The sequence below is a fragment of the Varanus komodoensis genome, unplaced genomic scaffold, assembly GCF_004798865.1.
Source record: "Varanus komodoensis strain SLA01 unplaced genomic scaffold, ASM479886v1 scaffold138, whole genome shotgun sequence".
In the NCBI taxonomy this organism is placed as follows: Eukaryota; Metazoa; Chordata; class Lepidosauria; order Squamata; family Varanidae; genus Varanus; species Varanus komodoensis.
Window position 1 is genome coordinate 166,941 of NW_025335399.1, and position 25,859 is coordinate 192,799.

Genomic DNA, 25,859 nt, shown 5'->3' on the forward strand with positions numbered 1-25,859 from the left:
ACTCCTAATGTGAACTTTTTGTCGATCGAGCATTAAGAATGTTGCGCAAGAGACGTCTGTATCGCAACTGGATAACCGGTGTTTTAAAAGGTGGGGTATTCTTATACATGTACACGTTTTCTTTTCAATTTTAAACATACGTCTTGCTAGCATAAGAACTGCGAATATATTATGCAGCTTCATGTGTTGTATTTCATTTGTAAATCTGTCACTGTCTAGAACTGTAGCACTCAGTCACACACCTACCCACCCCCGGGAATCCTTTGTCTCCTGGAGTCAATAATCTAACCTGCATCTCTATGGGTGAATGGACGAACGGAAGGACAGACACGTCCATAACCGTCTATATAACTGTATCGCCGTACACAGTTGAAGACATATAGTCTAAAGTGTAATGAAAGTGATTTGAACACATCCATAGCTTTTGGAGGCATTTATTTTCTGAATTATGTCCAACACAGCACTTCCATCACACTGTCATTTAAAACATAAGTTCTTAAGTCTATAGTATTTGCTTTTACCGTATATTTTAGATACATTACACACCCCTCTTAACCTTGGACTACTAATGAAAATATTCATCTAAAGCCTATCCAAGGAAGATATAAGGCCTGCACAACTTCTCCCTCTTTCATAGCAACAACAGTCTTTCTTGGTATGACTCTTTTGGCATACATCAGCCTTTCTACCCATCCAAGTATCCTTTTGTGTCACATCTCACCATTTCAATCAACCAATTGAAACCCCGTTTTCGTATTATAAATAGATGCTTACTTTTTCATCCTATCTGTGCATTTGGAAATTAGTGTATTTATAAGCTTTCTCCCACAATCAACATGAAATCCTCTCAATGCCATAGTTTCGATTAACCTAAATGTACATTTCCAAAAAGGATACTTTGAAATATTCAAAAGTAGAATCTCCTGTTTCTGTAAGATGCTTTGCCATAGAATATACATAGCCTTTAAACTGTGCAATTCAATATGGGTCTATTCAGAAATCCCACTGAATTCAACAGGGCTTACCTCAAGATAAGTGTTGTAGCCTCAAAGGAACATGGGTAGTGCTTTTGCTTGGATGCATATTGCAGATATGTCACCCATCATACATATGGCACAAATGTCTTCAGATTTTGCCCTCTATGGCCATGTGCAAAATTCTTCTTAGAAATAGAATGTATTTAATGAATTTCTATACCGCCCAACAGTTTTAGCTCTTTGAGGGTTATTCTTCCTGATGATATTAATTGGGAGATGTATTGGCTTGGAGAAGTTAAATTCTACGTTTGTCTTTATTTCAAGATAGATTTTTGTGCCATGATGGTGCTAAGCCTTCTACTTGACAATTCACAAGGATTTAAACTTCCAGGCCCTTTGCTCAAATGTTCGTATTTTTCAATTTCAGTCCTACTGTAAATGTGCAGCTCTGACATTATCTGGCCTACTTTCCATCTATATAGGTTGACTAAGACTAAACCAAACATTATTTTAAACTAGTAGAGCCAGGTTTTATTTCAGCATGCATGGTAACTAGCAGCTAGTACAGAAAAAGCTATCCATTTATTGTAATTAAATTGATAGCCTCACAATGTTTGAATATATTGAATACATGACAACAATGCCAACCTCCCCCCCCCCACACACACATCAAACCTGACTTTTATTAATTTTGCCTCTTTTTGAAAAGGGCAGTCAAGAAAGTATATCTCAGCAAATTTGGTTTTCTATACAGGCCTTGGCTAACTTATGCTTTGGTGCATGACTGTGTTTTCTTTCTTTCAAGATAGACATCATCCACAAGTTTCTTTAACGGCTGTATGGTATGAAAATGGTGTGATACCCTTTAGCTATATAAATCACTTAACATATATATCCTCTTTTTCCTGAAGTGTAGAATTAAATGATCATGAAGCAATCAAATATATGGAAGCTATAAAATACATGCCTTACATCAGTTCTTATGCTGCACTGACAGAATAGTGCATTAGCTGAGTAATAGTTCACTACAACTGACAAAATAAATTCAGCTGCATAATTTGAGTTTTGCAAAATCTCATATATATGTGTGCCTTATCTGGTCATTAATGTTGGTCAGTTCTCTATGACATTACCCTTTAAAATTGGGTAAGATGCAATTATGAAACCTATCCTACTGTATTAACTTTTTTCCCTAAACTAAAATAACTTTTGAGTCATTCGCGAGTTGCAATTTTTAATTAATTATGGCACAGGGTGGTAAATTCATGCAGATTTGAAATATCAAGTATACATTAATTCTAAACTATTCTACCAGTATTATCACTCCTGAGATAACATTGGCATTATGTATCATTCCATATTATGTTCTAGAACGTGAAAATAAGTATCAGACAAGGGGATATTGCAAGGGGATATTGTATGGTATCAAATTTTGGGGCAGATGAAAAGTGAATTTGGTAGTTACAATTTTTGATACGCCAGAAATCGTATTATGAGTAGTGGTAGTCCATTTTTCCACATTTATTTTAAAAACTTCTATTTAAAAAAGCAAGATTAACACTCAGTCTTCTTTGTCTAGGTCTCTGAACTGTTTTCTTTTTATTTACACAACTGTTTTACTTATTAATAGGGGAAAAAGCTGGGAAAATCATGCACAATATAGAGGTGTTAATTTCAATTAAGCATTTAATATGGCAAAATGTAAATGCTGCATTTTTTAAAAATTCTGAGATTTTAGGTGACACATAAGGCCAAAATTCAGCATTCATTATTGTGCTGTATATGAATTAACTAGGTTTATACCTGCATGTGAATAAAAAGTGCTTCTCTTATTTAGTTCATACCTCTTGGTAAGAGAGCCATCAAACATTAATTACCATTGAGAATAACAGTGCAATGTGTAACAGCAATGCCCTCTTTCTCACTATAGATTGATGCTTACACTGCAGTAAAGAATTTCATTAAAATAATCTACCATGATGTTCTGTCCTCAAGCAGAGGGACTGCCTAAGAACAGAGTAAGCACCCTTATACAACAACTCCGATTCATTTCAATGGGGCTTGCAACCTGTATGTTTTTTAAGCAGTGATGTTTCACAACAAACTTGGTAGCCCTTTAAAATGAAACTGGAAATAGAATAGGATTAGGATTACTACCATGACCACCACTTGGTTCCACTATAGCAAAGCATCAAACAGTGCAGTGAAATATCAGTTTTAACAAATGTGTTAAAATGCAAAATATTTAGGTTTTTCTTTCCTTAAACAGGAAGACAAGAGATGAAGCAGCTTTCTTCAATATAGACAGCTTTGCCCTTACTGCCATATTAACATCAGTCTCACAGAAGCAAAGGATAGAATTAGGGGTCAAATGTAGTAAAGTTTCACATGTGTTCAATCGCAGTACATGGTGAACATTAAATGCACTGTTTTTAAAGAATTATTTGAGATAGCATAACATTGAGATAATAATAGATGAATTTAAAACATTGTAGACTTTGAAAGGAAGCTCATTTACCTTTCAAATTGCTTTTTAAAAATTGTTATTACAGTGCATCATATCTCACTGTTATATTTCTAATCTATGCTATACTTATCAGTGACAGCATTTGCTTTCAATTACTGAGTTGCTCCATCAGTAACTTTTAAAAGAAGAAAGCAATAATATTCCCAAAATTTCATGGTAAAAGCAAATTGTGACTGGTGTAATGCTAAGGCTGTTCGCATAGCATTAAATATCACCTGACATTACACTGGTATTTTAAAATATTTAAAATCAGTTAGGTAAAGGATATAAAAATGGAAATGTTTTTCACTTGTTGTGGGTGCAATAAATATTTTAGTTATTTAATAAACATGATAAGCCTAAAAGTTCTTGTACCTATTCAAAAGCAAGGAACTCTTTCTAAAATACTTTCTATGCATTTGAAGGACATAAATGCATGAAATACTGGATAACTAACCACCAGTTCAACACCTGAAGCTCAGTGAACTAAAAATTTACTCTTCCTCCTAAACATATTTTATAAAATGCCTTTAGATTCTCTATCTTTTCTTGTATCCTGACACACACCCCATATAGTATTTGCAAAGTTTGGGACTGGCAAGTGACTGTACTTCCTGAGGGGAAATTCTCTTTAATTTTTAACTTAATTTATTTACTTTAACGCCTTTTTAAAACAATGATGTAATAGCCTTTAGAATCAATAGTCATATATTAAATGGATTAAGCAGTTTCCTCATTTCTTTGCTTTTCAGCATTTACAAATATGCATCCATTGAACTTCAATACATGAGATTTATATTAGAATAGTTTTGTTCAGAAAATTACATAGAATTATAGAGTGGGAAAAGAGTGTTCTCCTAAAATTGGGAAAATTCCCATTTTAGATCAATCTGTTTTAAACAAAATTTTATTATGATAATTTTACTTTGCAGAGTATCAAAATTTTAATAGATGCATTGATGTGATGCAAAAAGCATTATGATTCTATTCAGCTGTATTTAAAACAGTATTATCTTTGTATATCGTGATCCTTTGATTTGAAGTTTGTCACTTGAATGCTCCTACTTGTGGTTACACCCCCATTAGGTTCGGTGGTGTTACTCATGAGTAAGGATTTATAAAAATGTTCCCTCCAATTCCTCTAAAACGTTAATTTTCTCACTATTGCTACCTACTCACTCTACCCCATTTAAAAAAATGTAGGGCACTGATCCCAGTGGGAGAGATCTAAGCACTAGATTTAAACTGCTTAATTTTGACAAGACTGACCACATTTTTAAATGTAGAAGGACATGTTAAGTAAGTAGGTTAAATATTGCATCTTTCAAACCATCAAACTTGCTGATATGCTTATATAGTTTTTCTTCAGAGGTAAAGCCACTTAAAGTCACTTTCTGATCAAGGACCCAAAACTGAACTGCAGTAGTAAACACTGAAAATGCTGCATATTTGAAGGTGAAAATTACATATTGCTTTTTGTGTTATATAAAATGATTTTTTATAAAACACACTCTTACTATAAAATATTGGAGTGGGAGTCGTAATTAAACAATATGCTCAGTTTTGTCTCACTAATCAGCAAGTAAGCTGTCTTACAGAAGCTGTGCAGAGTCATATGAATTATATAAATATATGGCTATAATTCATTTAAATAAATATGAAAGTATCTGTAATTATCTCATTGTTAATGAATGTACTTACAGTCTTATAAGGTAGGAATGATGGGAAAGAAATATATATGAAAAAATATAGTATGAGGGGGGTTCTTTCCACATGCCTAGCAAATATCAGTTCCAACCAGCCAATTTCAGCTTTGACCTTGGATTAAACCTCTAACAAAACTACTTGTCCTTCTCTTTAAACAATGTAAATACATTGGATATTTTTACAAAAAGACCATGTAGTTTTGTAACCTAAAGCATTATAGGTCTTATGTGAAACAGTACATTTTATTTGGGAAGTAGGGAGTAGGTTGTCATTTTAACAATTGTTTGGGGTACAATTCTATGCACACTTACCTGAAATAATTCCCATTATCAAATGAGTCACTTAGTTACCTAGGTCTCAGTAGAGGAACTTTTATGAAGGTATGGAAGGTATAGTTACTGAAAGTGTGATAACTTTCAACTTCATAAAGAAAAGCTGTTGGTCACTGTGAGAAAAAAGTATTTATGTGGATAATGTTCCTTAGGGCAGTAATACAAATTCTCTGAAAATAATGAACAAATTCAAGCTCGATCAATATTGTGGAAAATCCCAAAGCAGAAAATACTTTGAGTTGGACAGTGGCTTTAGCTAATGCTAAATGAATTAGCTTCATGAGGTTTCATGGAGCTTATACACAGGAAACTGTGTGCTGGGTTACAGCCTCCATATTTGGCACAGGGAACTAGCTGCCAGAGGCTGTGTGGCCTGTACAGGGCACTTCAGTTTCACTCATATCTAACAAGTAAATCAGTAAAATGTGTGGCTCTTCAATTTCCTGTGCATTACACAACTGTGATATATATATATAGGACTTTATCCTAAGCAAACTAGTATTACTTTGCCTCAAAGAACTTTGCAGGGTGAGGTGCATGTGGCCCTGCAGATGTTTTGACCTACAACTTCCATTATCCCTTGCTATTGGGTTTTGCTGGCAAGGGCTGGTGGGGGTTTGCTCTTGTAGAGAAAAAGAATACATTTCAAGAAATAGCTATATGAGAGGTCACTAGTGGGGTTAAATTGGTGAGTAGCACGTTTAGCGTTATTTGTTGATTATTATGTTGAGCCCTCCATTATATGCAGATGGCTCAACAGCATATACAACAGAACAAACCATTTTGAGGCAGGGGTAATTCTATAAAGTTTGTTCGTGTGTGTCATATGCTTAGTTACATCATACCTATCACATGGGAAGATATGAAGTAGTCTTTTTTTTCTAAAATAATGTATGACATCAACCGTATATGAATCAGGCTCTTGCAGGATTTTATGTACACACACCATATAGTTCTAAACACTGGCATAATGCTGAAATAAAGGGAATTTGTACCAAATATAGTTCTTTTAGTCATAGAATTTGTGCCACTTTCAAGTATAAAGTAGTTTTGTGTAAGCACTCTTTGATTGTAAATATATTCCACTAGACTACCCAACATCTTATTGAAAGGAAAACAGTATTTGTTACAATACCACATTCTGTGGAGAAAAAAGCAAGCATGCAGTTCTGTTTCTTTGGCCAAGCTGAATCAAAAATCAAAGTTGAGATATTGCTTCCAAAATACAGTTTTATACTGTTTTATGTATTTCCAACTATATTCTTGTCAGGTATATTTTACTCTGTCTTAATCTCTGTAAAATTCATTGTAGGTATTCAAAATAATCAGCAACTCAGCATATCTTTGATTTTAATAAAATTAAAGACCAGATAGCAAAAGTACACATGCATTTTTCTTTTTGCATATCACTTTCTAAAATATACATTGTACAGTTTTCCAAGGTGAAATGTTCCTCCCAATAAGATCATGTCTTTAACCCATTCCCTGTCACAACTTTTGCCTGGAAAAGTTTCTCTCTGAATCTGTTTTATCTATTCTGGTAAATTCGCACAATTCCCATTTATTCTGAATACTTTGAAATGACAAGGAATAAAAGAGTAACATAGGCCATAAAGCCTTTTTCTGTATGGAATTGAATTGCTGCTTTTCACAATAAATGAATTAAATTGAACTTAAATTTACAACTCAGTCAATACATCTACAAATAAAGAAGTATTTTTTATAATTTGTTACATAGAACAGCTGTTATTCCACATTATCACAAGCAAGTATAAAGAACTCTTAAGCATGAATCCATTTCTTTTTGATAGATGTGATGAATTAGGATGTTGTTCTTGTTCTACTAGGAAGGCAGGCTTCCTAGTAAAGGTTGTAAGGAAACCTACAGGCTTTAAGCAAAAGGCAGTGAACAAACTGCCATAGCTTCCAAACAGCATTGCTTCACACTTCCTCCAAATGTTTCCTGTCCACTGCTTCTGTCAAATACATTTTGGCTGTGCTGGGCTGCAAGTATGCACCATAATATAGGTGGAAATAAATGTTCTATTGGCAGGCTACCCATATTATCCTAATCCCATTATCTAATCCTCCTGATTTAATTCTATCAATATCCTCTACATTTCTATAGGCAGAACAAAAGCAGTTTAAGCACAATCACAAAGGCATCTGCTACAGGTATTATCAATTTGAAATCATACAATACTGGGAAATAGAATAATATAGTTTTGCTGGTTTCTATTTGATATTACAAAATCTGAACCAGCGCCAATTTAATCTGGAAAAAAGAGCCAATATCCTAATTGTACCAGTTCTACCACTAACACTGCAGACAAATTACTGTCTGGAACAAATACAGAAGACAACCAAGGTATTAAACACTAAAAGAAAATGTGTTATATATTTCCATCAGGCACTTAGGTGGACAAATGTGAAAAAGTATATAAAACTAAATATGATAGAAACACATATGTTGTCAAGACAATAGTAGTTTTAGAATGATCCTGATATTACATTTCATATGATCTCTGAAAAGTTTATATAATTTGTTCAGTGAAGAAAATAAGTGTGTTAAAGGGTTTCATTCAGACAATAGACTGTTTTTGAAATATTATCGCAAATTAAGTAACTCGTGCTTTCATTTTCTATGGATTTTATTCTCTCCATTGTGATATGGGAGAACAAATTAATAAATGCAGTTAATATGAGAAAAAAACTATTTTCTGTCTAAAGAATTAAGAAGCAAAATGATAGTTTGATAAAATTGTATTTGTAGCTGTTCTGCTAATAAATAATTTTTCTACAACACCAGCAAGAAGGTATCTGTTCAGTCCATGTTTATACTATAGTTTATACTCTATTTCAATTATAAAATGTTTTTCTTAGTATAGTGAAGATCTGAAGTGAACAGCTTTGCACAGGATGTTCAAATTCAAGACCTTAAGTCTGTTAAGTAAATGTCAGATTCTATTTCTCAGAAAGGCAAGATATCTATTACATATATTTAAAGAATATCTTTGAAAGACATTCCTAAATTTATCAGGTGACTTGCCACATTTATGGCTTTGATGTTGCTTTCTGTAATTTTTAACATTTCAATGTTCCAAAAATAACTTAGCATAATATAATTGTTCCTGTTGAATTTGCCATAATTGATCTAACGTAAAAGAAGTTATGCAAGAGATTTGGTGGGAACTTTAACATTAACGTGTTTCTGTTTTGCGTGCCTAAAAGTTGTTATTCAAGAGTTTTAAATGAAGTAATCCTGATACTCTTCCTTTCTAAGCTAGCACGTGCCTAAATTAGTTCTCCATTTTGTGGTGGCCCTCTGAGAGCAATCCCTATTGAGAAATGAACAAAGGCCATGACCTCTGGGTCAGAGTGTAATGCAGGAAGCCTGACCTCCTCTTTGTTCAGATCAGCACTGTTTACTTTGCCTAAGTAAAGATCACCAATACATTAACTAAAGAGGATTAAAAGGGTCATATCTCCAGGGATATAGTTCAGGCAAGTGACAGCTCTCCTTAACCACCTAAATCATTTGACTTTTTGAACCCCCCCCCCCCAGTGGTTTGTGAAACAGGGAGTGATCGAAATATTTTTAAAGTATTTAATTTTTTGTGATCTGCAATTCTTAGTATATTTTAGTACAATTTATTTTCCTTATTCTTCAAAATAAAATAAAAACAAAAAATAGAGCAACTTGCAATAGATTTGTTGTTCTAACCCAACAATGGTATTATATTAGAAATATAACTAGTTTTAATGAAAAGGTATGAATGAATCACTGTAAAGAATCACTGGAAATGTTGGTTACACATCTAGTATTCAGTGGTCTTAGCATGAATGTACAATTGATAATATAATTCATCTGGTAATATGAAAGAAATCCTTTAGAGCCCAAATCCATAACTTTATTTGCACATGGTTAATGTAACTTTTTTTAATGGAACAGCCTAGGATTGGAATGCTCAACAAGGCTTGAGCTTGTTGAGATTTTCTGAGCTCCACTTGGAAGCTCAGTCTCCCTCATCCACATATTCAAATGTTAGCTCTTTCTTCTTGTTCTGATGAGAAAACTGCTTATTTGAGTGTGCATTTTTAAAGTGTGCATCCAAATTCACACTTTTCACCTACTGACTAAAGCATGAACATGCCTGTGTATTTTAAAAAGCAGATTTTCCAAACCTACACAGTTCATATTATTAGGAAGAAATGGATCCACCTAATAGTAGCATCTGTGGTGACTTGACACCTGTAGGCACCCTGGATATAGTGATGCCAACTGGAGTAAAGAAAAAAAAAAAAACCCAGTCTCCTCAGTTCACAAGTGCTCTTGATCCTTTGGAAATGACTGGCCAAACATCCCAATGGGTACTCTTTTGTTGGGTTTCTTGCAGCACTCTTGTGTCCTCAGGAGAATACAGCTTAGGTTACAGGCTTTGTTTAGTACATTGTGTGCAACCTAGTATTTAAATCAACATTATTAGTGTGACTAATAATATGGCATGTCCTTTGTGAGCCTCTCCCCTTTACAACCAAAACAAATAGTCTATCTTTTGGTAAAAACAGGGTAAAAGATTTATTAAGTACTCAGGCAAAAGTGTGCAAAATGGAAAAAAATGTTAGTCACAAAGTAGTAAGTGATTTAAAGTGGCAAAGAAAACAGAAAAGTCACCTCCCTGAGCTAAGTTCCCTGCCTGATTCTTTGGAAGGCCCTTGGTCTCTGTGGTGCAGGTCCTCTCTTTGCTACATCAAGCCCTTGACCTTGGCACATCTGTACCAACGAAAAGAGTGTGAATCACCTTTCTCAGTATGGGATATCTCAAGATCCTCCCTTCTTGCTGCCTGGAATCCCCCCAAAAAACATCATGTATTTTAATTTGTGTGATTCTCTACCCACTGCTCATGTTCAGCCGAGAGACGGGTTCTCAAAAACTCCCCACTGCTTGGCACCTGGGCAATTTATGAGTTCATTGGTTTTGCAAGGGGCATTGGTTTGACTCAGTCTTGCAAGGGGCTCAGCCAGTGCATTTGCATTTCAATGCCAACATCTAGCTTGGTTGCAAAATGGAGGAATCTTCTTCTTCAACCTGAGTAAGGAAAAGTTAGTATGGTCTGGCCACGTGGATACTAGGTTTAACCAGGCTAACCATAACAGCATCCAACTCATATTTTACCATCTTGTCATCAAAAGTATGATCAAACGCTTCGCTGAAATCAAGATTACTATGTCCACAGTGTTCCCAAAATCAAACTTTATCAGGAGGGAGGGAGGGAGGGCTGGTTTAGCATGGCTTATACCTGATAAACCCATGTTGACTGATAGTAATTAATGCACGATTTGTGAGATTCTCACAGAATCACATCTGATACTGACATCAGGCAGGCTAGTCTTTAGTTTCATGGCTTTATCTTCTTTCCATTTTTTGAATACAACTTTTGCCCATCTCCTGTTCGTAGCGCTTTACCCATTCTCCAGGAATTCTCAAATATTACAATCAGTGGCCTCAAATTAATATCTGCAAGTTCCTTTAGCACCTGGGAATGCAATTCATCTGGTCAAGGAGACCCAAATTAATTTAAGGAACCTAGGTGTTTTCAGACTAAATCCTTACTATCCCAGGCTGCATAAGACTCCTTCTATCAGAGAGGCTCACCTAGTACATTGTGGATTTTTTTTGACTTGTCTTATTTTTCCACTTCAGTCTTTCAGTTTCTGCTGTTATATGTTACAGTATTTCAAATCTCTTCCCCTGTTGCTGGAATTCATTTTGGTTTTTATTTTTCATTTGGGTTATACTGTAGTCGTTTTGTTTTTATACTCTTGTTTTATCATGTCAAATTGTATGGTTTAAATTATTGTGAACTGCCCAGAGAATTTTGACGTTTAGGAAATAAAGAAAATAAATAAACAAATAAAATGCACATTAATCATATCTGGAGCAAATTAGACTGAGCAAATAAGAAACTGAGCAGTTCCACCTTCTCTCCATATACCTATATTTGGATCCAGCCTCATACGTAAATATCTCTACATGAATGTATTAATGAAGAGGGAGTGGTAACAGGGGGACCTTCTTAGGAGGGGAATAGGAGGCGTGTATTAATAATAAACCAATGGAAATGTAAAATACATGGCTATAATTCACATCAGCCTTTCCCACCCTGATTCCTTCCAGATGTTATTCATCACAACTCCTAGTGGAGATGGTGTGCCTGATGGTTCTACATGGACTCAAGGTTTGTTTAGCATACACACTTAGAGCCTTCAATGGTCAAGCTCCCTCTCTGTGGCATTGCCTGCCAGTTGATGTCAAGCAGACATCAACACCGATTTGCTTTTTGCATCTGCTAAATACATTTTTATTTGAACAAGTTTTATGAATGACCAGCCCTAGTTTTGTTGGTATAAATTTAATTTAAATATTTTATTCATTCGCATTTCAGCTCTTTCTGTACAGTTCACCCACCAGGAATATTTTCTAGATATAAGGCAATTGATAAAATTTTGCAAACCAAAAAGAAAAACACTCATCATTGCTGTCCATTAGCCATCCTTATAAAAAGTGTAGTTCAAAACAACTGAAGGATACCTGTCTGGAGAAGCTGGACAGTGTGCATGAATTATTTCTACTTCTCCCTCAGATAGCCTATGTTTCCAATCCATGTGCAACATGGAAGGTCTAATGGCACACAGATCATAAGCATGGGAGAGGGTCTAATGGGGGAAGGGGGCACCTCTGTACCTATAACGGAATGGATGATTGCATGATGAATGCATGATGACTGGATCATGCCCTGCACCTCTGAATAACCAAGTATTTGCTATTTTATATTACTTCATAGATATGTTGGAAATTAAGACAAAATATTTGGAGATACCCACTGAAGTTCCTAAATAAATACAATTCCATTCTCTTGAGACATCTAATTGAGAGCAGAACAAATGCATAAAATAACATAATGAAAGGAATCACTGGCCCTCCAATTGGCAAAAACCTAAAGGAAGTGACCAGATTAGTGGAGCATATTTTATTTTCTTATGTGTTTTGTGTAATGGTTGTTAGTTACCATTTCACATTTTCCTATGTTGTAGAGAAAACTAGCATGATGACCATGACATCTTTTCCCAATTCAGGGAAGTATTAGGATTCACACTGCTGTCACAGAGAGTAATTATAGCCACACACATTTCTAGAATATTGCACATAATGTATTCAATTTTGAGTTCCTGAAAATGTCCAGTTAAATGAAGATCAGTGGTGTAGTGGTTAAGGGCACTGGACTGTGACTCAGGGGACTCTAGTCCCTGCTCAGCCATGATATCCTGATGAGCAAACTTGCTAAAAGTAGGCTAGAAGGAACAACTATCAGGTGAATCCACAGTTGGGTCCAGAATTGGACTCAAAGAATGCTCATCAATGGCACCTTCTCAAATTGGGAAGGAGGCAACAACTGGGATACCACAGGGTTCAAGTCCTGAGCCCAGTGCTTTTCAATGTTTTTACTAATGATGTGGATGAGGAAGTACAGGTAACGATTATCTGATCTACAGATGACACAAAGCTGGGTGGGATATCTAAAAGTCTGGAAGGCAGAAAGAAGATTCAAGGTGATGTTAATTGGCTGCAACACTGGGCTGGAAACAACAGAATGAAATTCAGTTGGGACAAAGGTCAAGTTTGGCACCCAGGAAAAAGAAACTAAATGCATCATTACAAGATGTGGACTACTTCGCTCCACAATACTGTGAGAAGGAACTCAGAATTGTTGTAGATCACAAGATGAATATGAGTCAACAATTTGATGTGGTCAAATGCTATTTTAGTATCACTTCCAAAGCCTATGAAGTACTAGTTCCCCTCTACTGGTTAGGCCTCATCCATTGTAGGGTGATGCTAAGGCAGGACTGTGCTGACTGTGTTTTCTCAACAATTTGTGCTGGTGGGTACGCGGTTTTGAGCGGGGGGGGGGTTATAGCCATATTTAATTATTTGACATTATGTATTATAGTATTAAGTAATTTTGTTTTGATTTTGTATTTTTTGTTGCTAATATTTTATATTTGTATCTGAACTTGTACTTGCTCTGATTATACTATTGTATTTATACCAATTTTGCATTTTTGCCTTACTTTAAATTCTTTAATTATATTGTTGTATTTGTACTGAATTTGTATTTTTTGCCTTGCTGTAAGCTGCTCAGAATGCTTACAAACGTAATCGATCAATAAATCAATCAATATAATCAATCAACATTCTGGGGGGCTGTATCCAGTTCTGGGCACCACAGTTTGAGAAAGAGGCAGACAAGCTTGAAAGAACTCAGAGGAGAGCAACAGGGACTAGAAACAAGGCCCAGTAAGGAAAGATTGAGAGAACCCATGTTTAGCCCAGAGAAGAGAAGACTGAGGGGAGATATGATGGCACTCTACAAGTACTTGAAAGGCTGTCACAATGAGGGAGGACAAGACCTCTTCTTTATCATCCCAAAGTCTAGGACATGAAATAATGGGCTCACAGGAATCCAGATTCCAGCTAGATACCAGGAAAAATTTCCTGACTGAAAGAGCAGTATGACAATGGAATCAATTACCTAGGGAGATTACAGGATTACAACTGATCCCTAAGTTGGTTTTTAAAACTTTTTGAACATTTGGTTGTTATTTGGAGGCTGTATGGTCCCCTGTCACACCATCTTTCATCATTCATCTAGCCCAGGGGTCCAGTTGGGCGCCAGTTGAAAGGCCGCGGCTACATGCGTGGGCAGGTGAGGTGGGGGTGGCTGGGAGCACGGGCCGGTGAGGTGCCATTGGGCGTGCGTGAGGCAGCATTGGGCACACACGGCGATAGCTTGTTCGCTCAGAGACCATCTCTGATCTAGTGAGCCACCACCTCCCCACACTGCGAGGCAGCGACACGTGCACACCTATGGGAGGCAGGCAGCGGCTTGCTCGCTCGGAGACCATCTCCGATCGAGCAAGCCACCACCTCCCCCTCCACAGACGTGCATACAGGAGGCAGGTGGCGGTGCTTTGCTCGCTCGGAGACCATCTCCGGTCGAGTGAGCCACCATCTCCCCACCTGTGCTGCAAGCGCAGGCGGGCAGCGAACAGTGGCGTGGGCCAGATGGATGGCCATGGTGGGCTGGATCCGTCCTGTGGGCCATAGTTTGAGGACCCATGATCTAGCCTCTTAAAGCAAACAGTGCAAAAATGAAAGACGGTGAGCTTCTCCATTCAAAACAGTGCCACACCCACTGTCCTTTTTAACAACATGTATTTATCTGATTGTTTAAGGCTATGCATTCCTCTCCCATGCTGGAAAACAGATACACCCTGAATGTAATTTAAGTGCAGTCACCCCATCTTGGATGAGCACCAAAACATAATGAGGGAGTTTGACAGTACCAGAGAAGCCAAGAGCGATATTGTCAGGAGGCCAGATTCTCTCACTAGTCTTATCTCTTAGCAGGGCCACCTATGGTGGAAAGGTCAAAGCTAAGACACCAGACTAAGATCCATCCACACTCTTCAGCTAACATTCAAATCATCAGAAAAGAATGGACAGAAGAATTCAGTATTGTGAAAGAATTTTGTGTAGAAGTCAGAAATGAAGCAAGAGAATAAGTCATCGAATTCTATGAAGCCAACCACCTGTTTATTGCAAATACATACTTAAGGCAACCAAGCATACAACTGTATACATGGACATCCCCAGATGGCCAATCTAGAAATTAAACAGACTAAGTAATTGGAAGTACAAGATAGAGAAATTATATTCTCACTCCCAAAACAAGACTAGGACCCTATTGTGTTAGTGATAATGAACTATTAATATGACAAATCAGAGTACAGTAAAAGGGTTTATTAACAGGAATGCCATGCCAAAATACCATTTAAATAATGTTGGGGAATTTAAAGTTTTTGGTGGACTTTAAAAAACAGATTTGCATTATTCAATTGACTGTGAACCCTAAGAACTGGACTGAAACCAGAGACATTATTTGCAGGTCCTGTGCAAATAAAAGAGCCCAGCTAAGAGGAAAAACAAACTTATTCCAGAAGATTCAAGAAATCAAAGGAAAATTCAAACCTAGACTAAGAATGCTGGAAAATTAACAAGATAACTTACTGTCTGACCAGGAGAAGGTAGATACAATGTGTACCTTGGCTCACAAACTTAATCTGTTCTGGCCCCTTCAAATGTGGTTCTGAGCCAATTTTTGGTCATGAGCCAAGTCAAATTTCCCCATAAGGTTCAACGTAAATAAGGTAATCCATTCTGTAACTATTTTTTTTAATCAGAAAAATTTGAAACAAAGTGACAAAGAACAACAAAGTAACAAAGTACTGTACAGTACAGTGGAGAACACTAAGCTAGGTGGGGGGGAGGTTCTTGTTTTGAGGGAGAGTACCCCTCCATAAGGACATTGGGGAGATCTCTTTCAGGGGTTTCCTCTCTTCTTTGTCTCTTAGCTGCAGGGTCAATTTTGGTGAAAAATCTGTCCATAGTCACTTGTTTTTTGTATAGTCACTTGGAGGTGGGATGGGGTGGGGTGGGGAGATGGCTGAGATTGCACCCATCTTTCCTGCAGGAGCGCACCTGTCGTAATGCATGTCTTCCCTGCATGAATGCAACTGTGAGTGTGGCCATTTCCCCACTCGGGGGGGTGGGGGAGATGGCAGCGATCTTGGTCGCCCTCCAATGAGGAGTTCGTGACCCAAGTCAAAATTTTCATGACATTTTTGTTTGCGACCTGATTTGGTCGTGAACCAAGGCGTCCGTGAGCCGAAGTACCACTGTATGTAAGAACTATAAAGAAGAGATGAAAGAATGACAGGGTTTTCCTTCAAAGGGAAATTCTATAAGGAAGAACTTGCAATATTAGAACGTGAAGTGAAAGCTGCTCTGAAAGCGCTTGGAAGAAATAAAGTAACTGGAATAGACAGGGTACAAATAGAACTGTTCCAAACTGCAGAGGCTGAATTGATCTGAAAGCTAAAAAGAATATGCCAACAAATATGGAAAACTAAACAATGACCCACAGACTGGAAACTTTCAATAAGAAAAGAAATGCTAAGGAATGCAGCAACTACAAGTTCATTGCACTGATTTCCCAAGTAAGCAAAGTGATCTCAAGGTGTTGCAACAAAGAATATTGTTTGGTGTAAGAAATGCCTGATGTCCAACCTAGATAGAAACACTCAAAATTATATTGCAAATATACATTGACTACTAGAGAGCACAAAGGAACGACAGAAGATTACCATCTATGCTTTATAGACTACAGCAAAGCCTTTGGTAGTATGAATCACAAAAAGATCTAGATGGTTCTGAAAGAAATGGGTATGCAGAAGATGATCATCCTGATGCAGAACTTGTGGACAGGAAGCTACAGTAGGATAAAGTAATATAATACATGGATACACAGGATTATTTCCTACATACAAAAGTTTCAGACAAGGGTGTATTTTATCTCCCAATCTGTTCAGTCTACACACAGATCATATTATAAGGAAAGCTGGGTTGGGATCTGAGAAAGAATCTGATGGAGGATACCTCAATAATTTAAGATATACAGATGATACCATACTACTAGCAGAAAGCAGGGATAAACTAAAATGGCTCCTGATGAAAGTGAAAGATATAGTAAAAGCAGGACTGCAGATGAACATTAACAAAAATTATAATGAAGAGAATTACAGTATTTTAACGTCAAGAATGAAGTAATTGAAATTGTGAAAGATTTTGAATAGTTTGGCTTAATTATCAATTCATATGGATACCTGCAACCAAGAAATTAGAAGACTGAGTCTTGGAAGGTCACCAGTGAAGAAGCTAGAAAACAAGTGCAAGGACATTTCACTGGAGAGCAAAGCCAAGATCAACCACACCACTCTATCCCCAATTACTATATATGATGTAAAAGCCAGATAGGGATGCATTTGAAATATGGCACTTGAGGAGAGCTTTGTGACTACCTTGGACTGAAAGACAAACAAGTGAGTCCTATATCAAATCAAGCCAGAGATTTCCCTAAAAGCAAAAATGATGAACTGAACCTGTCATATTTCAGGCACATCATAAGAAGACAAGACTAACCTGGAGAATACAATCGTGTTAGGGAAATTTGAAGGTAGGAGATGAAGAGGAACACCATACATGCGAGATGGTTTCTAATGTTTGAAAACTGCCCAGAGAGCCCTTTAGGCCAGTGGTTTTCAACCTTTCCACAGCTGAGGACTACTGAAAACAGGAAAACCACCTCAGGGACCGCTGAGGCAGAAACCAAAATCACCATACACATAATACAGTATTCTGTTTATTAGTTTCCAAACACAATACCAAAAAGAAAAAAGAAAATGTTCCAAAAGAATGAGAAACTGAACGACAAAAATGCCAACAAAGGAACAAAATACCAAAATCGGCATGGCAGGGCTCCCAGTTGGCTCCCGCTGAGCTGTCTCTCCTCCCCGCTCTCCCCTGGAGGCACCATTGCACCCCCCGTGAACATTTTGCACCCTGAAAAAGAGGTGGTAGAGCACCGCCAGCCCCCACACTGGTCGGATCTGCAGGAAATCTCCTGTAGATCAGTGCCAGTCCCTGGACCGGTGGTTGAATGCCAATGCTTTAGGCTATGAGGCGGTATATAAATGCAATAAATAAAGGAAGAGTCCTGACTGTGAACAAGAGTTGACCAAGGCTGACAGGACAGGGCATTTTGGAGAGTGTTCATTTATAGGGTCACGATAAATTTAGGGATGACTTGATGGTGCATAAATACAACAAGCTTAATCACATCAAGTTATTCCCTTTGAACAAGGTTAGGAACTGGGTAATAAAGCAATCCCAGAAATGAGCATGAACAATAGTTTCTGAAATAGGACAGGTTACAACAATGCCTTTTTGTAAGCAATGCTGACTTGGTTCATTCTGGAAATATATGTTTGTTTCATGATCCACTAGCTTCCTGTTGTACTAATTGTGAGTCCTGCCACTGGATTTGAGCTTTTTAAAAATGTAACTTGATCAATCTTACCAACAGTATTAATAGCATTCTAATTTATCATTATTGTTATTGTTACAAGTATGTAAACAGCTGGAGTATTAGGTGAATTAAAAATAGTTGGAACATTGGATGAATAAAGATAATATGCATTGTATCAAAAACAGTTCATTTCCCTCCATGGGATTTATTTTCAAATGTGCTCAGCCTCAGTCCTACAGAATGAACTATCAGTAATCTGATTCATTGATTGGTCAATCCAGCTGAAAGGATCATTTTAATCACCTAGCCATGTTTTGTTGTTGTTAGCCATGAAGTGGTGTCCGACCCATCGCGACCCCATGGACAACATTCCTCCATGCTCTCCTGTCTTCCACTGTCCCCTGGAGTCCACTTAAGTTCATGCCAACTGCTTCAGTGACTCCATCTAGCCACCTTACTCTCTGCCGTCCCCTTCTTCTTTTGCCATCTATTGTTCCCAGCATTAGGCTCTTCTCCACGGAGTCCTTCCTTCTCTTTAGGTGGCCAAAGTACTTGAGTTTCATCTTCAGGATTTGGCCTTCTAAAGAGCACTCAGAGTTGATCTCCTCTAGGACTGACCAGTTTGATCACCTTGCAGTCCAAGGGACTTGCAGGAGTCTCCTCCAGCACCACAACTCAAAGGCCTCAGTTCTTCGGCACTCAGGCTTCCTTATGGTCCAGCTTTCCTTATGGTCCAGCTTTCACATTGCAACTGGGAAAACCATAGCCTTGGCTATACACACTTTTGCTGGCAGGGTGATATCTCTGCTTTTTAGTATGCTGTCCAGATTTGCCATAGCTTTCCTCCCCAGGAGCAAGTGTCTTTTAATTTCTTGGCTGCAGTCCCCGTCTGAGGTGATCTTGGAGCGCAGGAAAATAAAATCTGTCACTACCTCCATTTCTTCCCCATTTATTTGTCAGGAAGTGATAGGACCGGATGCCATGATCTTAGTATTCTTAATGTTGAGTTTCAAGCCAACTTTTGCACTCTCCTCCTTCACCCGCATCAAGAGGCTCTTTAGTTCCTCTTCACTTTCCACCATTACAGTGGTACCATCTGCATATCTGAGGTTGTTGATATTTCTCCCAGCAATCTTAATTCCAACGGGTGATTCATCTAGCCCTGCCTTTCTCATGATGTGCTCTGCATATATGTTCAAACGACAGGGCGACAGTATACAGCCTTGCCAAACTCCTTTCTCAATTTTGAACCAATCAGTGGTTCCGTGTCCAGTTCTTACTGTTGCTTCTTGACCTGCATTTAGGTTTCTCAAGAGACAAATAAGATGGTCTGGTATTCCCCTCTCTTTAAGAACTTGCCACAATTTGTTGTGATCCACACAATCAAAGGCTTTAGCATTGTCAATGAAGCAGAAGATGTTTTTCTGGAACTCCTGAGCTTTCTCCATGATCCAGCGTATGTTGGCAATTTGATCTCTAGTTCTTCTCCCTCTTTGAAACCCTGCCTGTACTTCTGGTAGTTCTCGGTCCACATACTGCTGGAGCCTAGCATGTAGGATTTTGAGCATAACTTTGCTAGCATGTGAAATGAGTGAAATGGTGTGGTAGTTTGAACATTCTTTGGCATTGCCCATCTTTGGGACAGGAATGTAAACTGACCTTTTCCAATCCTGTGGCCAGTGTTGAGTTTTCCAAATTGCTGGCATACTGAGTGTAGCACTTCTACTGCATCGTCTTTTAAGATTTTGAATAGCTCAGCTGGAATACTGTCACCTCCACTAGCTTTGTTGTTGCTCAGACTTCCTAAGGCCCATTTAATTTCACATTCCAGGATGTCTAGTTCAAAGTCAGTGACCACCACATCGTGGTTATCAGGGATGTTAAGCTCTTTCTTGTATAGTTCTTCTGCGTAGTCTTGCCACCATTCCTTAATCTCTTCTGCCTTTGTTAGTTCCCTGCCATTTTGGTCCTTTATCATGCCCATCTTTGCATGAAATGTTCCCTTCATATCTCCAACTTTCTTGAAGAGATCTCTGGCTCTCCCTATTCTATTGTTTTCTTCTATTTCTTTGCACTGTTCATTTAAGAAGGCATTCTTATCTCTTCTAGCTATTCTCTGGAATTCTTCATTCAATTGGGTGTTTCTTTCTCTTTCTCCCTTGCCTTTCACTTCCCTCCTTTCCTCAGCTATTTGTAAAGCTTCCTCAGACAGCCATTTTGCTTTCTTGCATTTCTTTTTCTTTGGGATGGTTTTAGTTGCTACCTCTTGTACAATGTTGCGAACCTCCATCCCTAGTTCTTCAGGCACTCTATCAGATATAATTCTTTAAATCTATTTGTCACCTCTACTGTATATTCATCAGGCATATGATTTAGGTCATACCTAGTGCTTTTCTCCTAGTGGCCTAGTGCTTTTCTCTACTTTCTTTAAGCCTAAATTTTGCAACAAGAAGCTCATGATCTGAGCCACAGTCAGCTCCTGGTCTTGTTTTTACTGACTGTATAGAGCTTCTGCATCTTTGGCTGCAGAGCACATAGTCAATCTGATTTCTGTGTTGACCGTCTGGTGATGTCCATGTCTAAAGTCGTCTCTTGGGTTGTTGGAAAAGAGTGTTTGCTATGACCATCATATTCTCTTGACAAAATTCTACCAACCTGTGCCCTGCTTCATTTTGTACTCCAATGCCAAACTTGCCTGTTATTCCAGTTATCTTTTGACTTCCTGCTTTAGCATTCCAATCCCCCATGATGATAAGGACATCATTTTTGGTGTTAATTCTAGAAGGTGTTGTAGGCCTTCATAGAACTGGTCAACTTCAGCCTCTTCAGCACCAGTGGTTGGGGCATAGACTTGGACTACTGTGATATTGAATGGTTTGCCTTGGATTCGAACTGAGATCATTCTGTCATTTTGGAGACTGTATCCCAGTACTGCTTTTCCTACTCTTTTATTGACTATGAAGGCTACTCCATTTCTTCGGAGGGATTCTTGCCCATAGTAGTATACCTGATGGTCATCTGAATTAATTTCACCCATTCCTGCCCATTTTAGTTCACCGATTGCTAAGATGTCGATGTTCAGTCTTATCATCTCTTGTTTGATCACATTTAACTTGCCTTGATTCATGGATCTTACATTCCAGGTTCCTATGGAGTATAGATCTTTACAGCATCGAACTCTGCTTTCACCACCAGATACATCTGCAACTGAGTGTCCTTTCGGCTTTGACCCAGTCGCTTCATTCTTCCTGGCGCTACTAGTACTAGCCCTCTGCTAGTACTTCCCCAGTAGCATATTCGACACCTTCTGACCTGAGGGGCTCATCTTCTGATGTCATATCTTTTTGCCTTTTGGTACTGTCCATGGGGTTTTTCATGGCAAAAATACTGGAGTGGGTTGCCATTTCCTTCTCCAGTGGATAATGTTTTGTCAGAGCTCTCTGTTATGACCTGTCCATCTTGGGTGGCCCTGCATGGCATAGCTCATAGCTTCATTAAGCTATGTAAGCCCCTTCACCACAAGGCAGTGATCCATGAAGGGGTACCCATGTTTATTTGCTGCTTAATGCAACTGATCACTTTTCAAATTAAGGTCATCTTTTGTAAATGCTGCATTTCTAAATGATTTTGCATTTTGATTTAAGTTTTCATATGAAGTTCATCTGGAAAACTTAAATCATAAGTTATATAGGTTTATTTTTGTTTACATCTTTTACTGAGCATGTTCTGAACATATTATATTGCTTGTATTTGATAATCAACTTGAAAGACTTTAGTTCAAACTATGTTAAAATTAAATGTTACCCCTTTGTACAGGATATAGCAGGCACTTTTAATAACCTTAAGATGACACAAAATTAACTGGGATATCTTAGACAATAGCAAAATCAAAAAATTATCTTGATAGTTTAGAAAACTGGACAGAAAATAACCTAATGAAGTTCAACAGAAGCAAATGTAATGCTCTCAGGGTAGATAAAAGAAATCAAATCAAACAGGTATGAGATGAAGGATGTATGCATTGGCTATAGTACACACAATCTTGAGGTTTTAGTCACCCACAACCTGAATGTCAGTCAGCAGTGTGATGTGGATGCAAGAAACATAAATGCAATTGTAGATTGCATCAATAGAAGTATAGTTTCAAAATCATGAGAAATTCCATTCTATTGTGTGCTACTCAGACCTTTCCTCAAATATAGTGTCTATCTAGTTCTGGATACCATACTTTAAGAAAGATATACCTGGGTTGGAATGAGTTCAGGGAAGCGTCACAAAGAGTATCAGAGGACTAGAAACTAAGTCCTACATGGAAAGATTGAAGGAACTGAGTGTATGGTGGGCATGTCATGAGCGGAGCCGGCTGGAGCTGGGGGTCAGACTAGATGGCCCAGACTAGATGGAGCTGGGGGTCAGACTAGAGACCCCTTCTGACTTGGTCTGTTTCTATGTTTCTATGTATTTACCTTTGCAAAGAGATGTTTGGATTTTTTGGGCGGGGGGCAGGTATGATGCCACTATTGTGTCAGAAAGTTGTCAGAAAAAGATCGCATTCTGTTCTTTATCATTCAAGGCTGTAGGAGATGAAATAAAGGCCCTGTGATACAGAAAGGTAGATTTCAATTGAACATCAGGAATAACACCCTAACCATATCTATTGTAGAAGCTAGTCAAGCAGAGACTGAACAACCATCTCTCAGGGATGCTCTGAACTGGATTCCTGCACAGAGCAGAGTCTAGATTCAAAGGTCGAGCGCCCGCAACTGGAGTATTAAGTTCAGTTTTGGGCCCCTCATTACAGGAGGGATATAGCCAGGTTAGAGTCAGTGCAGCGTAGGGCCACAAGGTTGGTGGTCGGTTTGCAGGGGATGCTGTATGAGGCAAGACTGAGGAAACTTGGTCTCTTCAGCCTGGAGGAGACTCAGAGGGGATCTGTTGGCGACATACAGGTATGTGAGGGGAAGTCACACGGAGGTGGGTGGAGACCTGTTCTCCCCTGCAGATGAAGGCAGGATGCGCTCCAATGGAGCAAAGCTCAGGGAACCAAGGGTCAGTTTGGATGCCAGAAAGCACTTTCTGACATTTAGGACCCCAGGGGTGTGGAATGGGCTTCCACAGGAGGTGGTTGAGGCCTCATCGGTGACGGTGTTCAAAGATAGGCTGGATATGCCCATGGTGGGCATTTCATGAGTGGAGCTGGCTGGAGCTGGGGATCAGACTAGATGGCCCGGGAGGCCCCTTCTGACTTGCTCTGTTTCTATGTCTATGCAGTTCCTTCCCATTTTTATGATTTCACTTTGAAATACTCTCAGTTATATATATATACACATGCATGTCAATAAACACATGCATTCTAACAAACATTAGGTTAGTGAGAACATTAGCAGGAAAAAAATCTGTATGCAGTGAATTAAAGCAAGGTGGCTCTTAATGCATCACCATCAAAGGCTCAATGTCTTTTTTTCCTTTAGTGGTTCCTGTTCTTCAAATGACACCTGGGTTCAAATGACACCACATTCCACCACTGGTGACTAGCCACCATGAGTTCTCATGTCATCTGAGTGTACAGTGCTTATTTTTTCACAATCACCCATCCTGATAACTCATACCTTGTACTAAAAGCTTCTTGAGCCATGATAGGTTGTTATGGCATCAGAACATGGGACAGCAATTTCATTGTGGGTTGAGGGGATCATCAAAGAGCGGCAACAACTCGTACCAATCTTCATGATTTTGCCCTTGCTGCCACTAATGCCCAAGTAGCAGTTTGGAGTGACCATCACTGGTTTACCACTCTTTTTTCCCCAGTCCTAGAAAATTGCAAATGTGTATTTAATGGACCTACAGGAATTGCAATAATAAGCATTCTCAAATGGAGCCACAAAAAGTATATGGAGAGTTAGTATCTCCCATTCCTAAAGCAGCTGGTAACTGAGAGAAATAAAGAAAAGGTAGAAGTCAATGAGAAATATTAGCTCAATACTTAAAATCAAAAGGATTATAGTGCTGAGTGGAAGATACTGTCTGCCCATCCCACACATTCTCTTTTGGTGCAGCTACTTCTAACACTCTCCCCCACCATCATTTTCAACTGCTCCCTGTCATCTATGTGCAAATTAGACTATACAGCTTATCAATTTCTGTGTATGTTACATTTCATAACTGAAATATACAAGGCAATTGACCAAGAAGGAATACATAGACAGCTGGAAATACATACTTCCACATTTGAGAGCCAGTGTGGTGTAGTGGCTAAGAGCATGGGACTGGGACTCAGGCGATCTGGGTTCGAGTCCCAGCTCGGCCATGGAGCCAACTGGGTGACTTTGGGCCAGTCACAGTCTCTCAGCCCAACCTACCTCACAGGGTTGTTGTTGTGGGAATAAGATGGAGGAGGAGAGATGATGTAAGCTGCCTCGAACCCTTTGTAGGAAAAAGGCAGGATATAAATCGCAATAGAAAAAAAGAAAAATAAATCAATCAATAAATAAATAAAATATGCAAGGGAAAAAAAGATCAACAGTAGCAACAGTGCTAATGCAAAATCACAACTGAGCAATTTTCTGGGGCTGAATGTTTTGAAATATACAAACTGATTTGCACATTTCTGAGATTTAAAAAAGTTGGTTTTTTTTCATCAGGGAAAGAAAAAAAGTTAGAGATCAGGGGACACAAGATGATACCTGGGAAACCAACAGGAAAATAGGAGAACAAGCTACAATGAGTTTGATCATCTGTTCAATCATGGTTTGTTCTACCAACTGGCCATATTGTGTAGCTTATTTGCATGGTGCTTAATATGTGGTGCAAATGACACCATTCTTATATATCAAGAACAGGAAGCAGGCAAACATAATGTTTAAGTATTATTAGAAATCAAGTTCTAAGTTAGCTCTCAAAAATAATAAAATATGTGGTATATTTTATATTGTAGTTTATAATCTGCAGTGCATATCACTAATTTTTGAGCAGTGTTATACAATTAAATACAATACGGATGAAGATTATGGCTAGTAGATGTTTATATGGTAGAATTAAAGCCATAGCTTATTTTAACAGAAACCTACTTCAGTATCAAACCTTAATTAAATTTTATGGGCTTAACAGATCTAGTAAATGGAAGTGTTACTAATACTGTTTATTTACCATTCTACAGCACAACAAAGGAATGCTATATTTTTTCAGTTCAACCAACATATCCTTGAATATCCTTTAAAAATGTAACTGGTATATAATGATTCAAGTATTAATTTATCATTATAGTGTTATTAATATGTTAAAGTAATTGCCTATTTAGGTTCAGAAGAAGCACTCCATTCTTTTAATTTTAAGAACAGCAGCAGCTCA

At 38.1% G+C, this 25,859-nt stretch overlaps 2 long non-coding RNA genes across 2 annotated transcripts; both read left to right on the forward strand.

Moving 5' to 3' along the window:
- Positions 1-25,341, forward strand: LOC123019793. The gene is made up of 3 exons (XR_006413953.1): positions 1-90; positions 11,702-11,762; positions 25,154-25,341. It is a non-coding gene; the product is annotated as an uncharacterized LOC123019793 (long non-coding RNA).
- On the forward strand, positions 13,896-16,533 carry LOC123019794. Its single transcript, XR_006413954.1, has 3 exons — positions 13,896-13,907; positions 15,667-15,672; positions 16,394-16,533. It is a non-coding gene; the product is annotated as an uncharacterized LOC123019794 (long non-coding RNA).
- Positions 25,342-25,859: the final 518 nt, after the last annotated feature.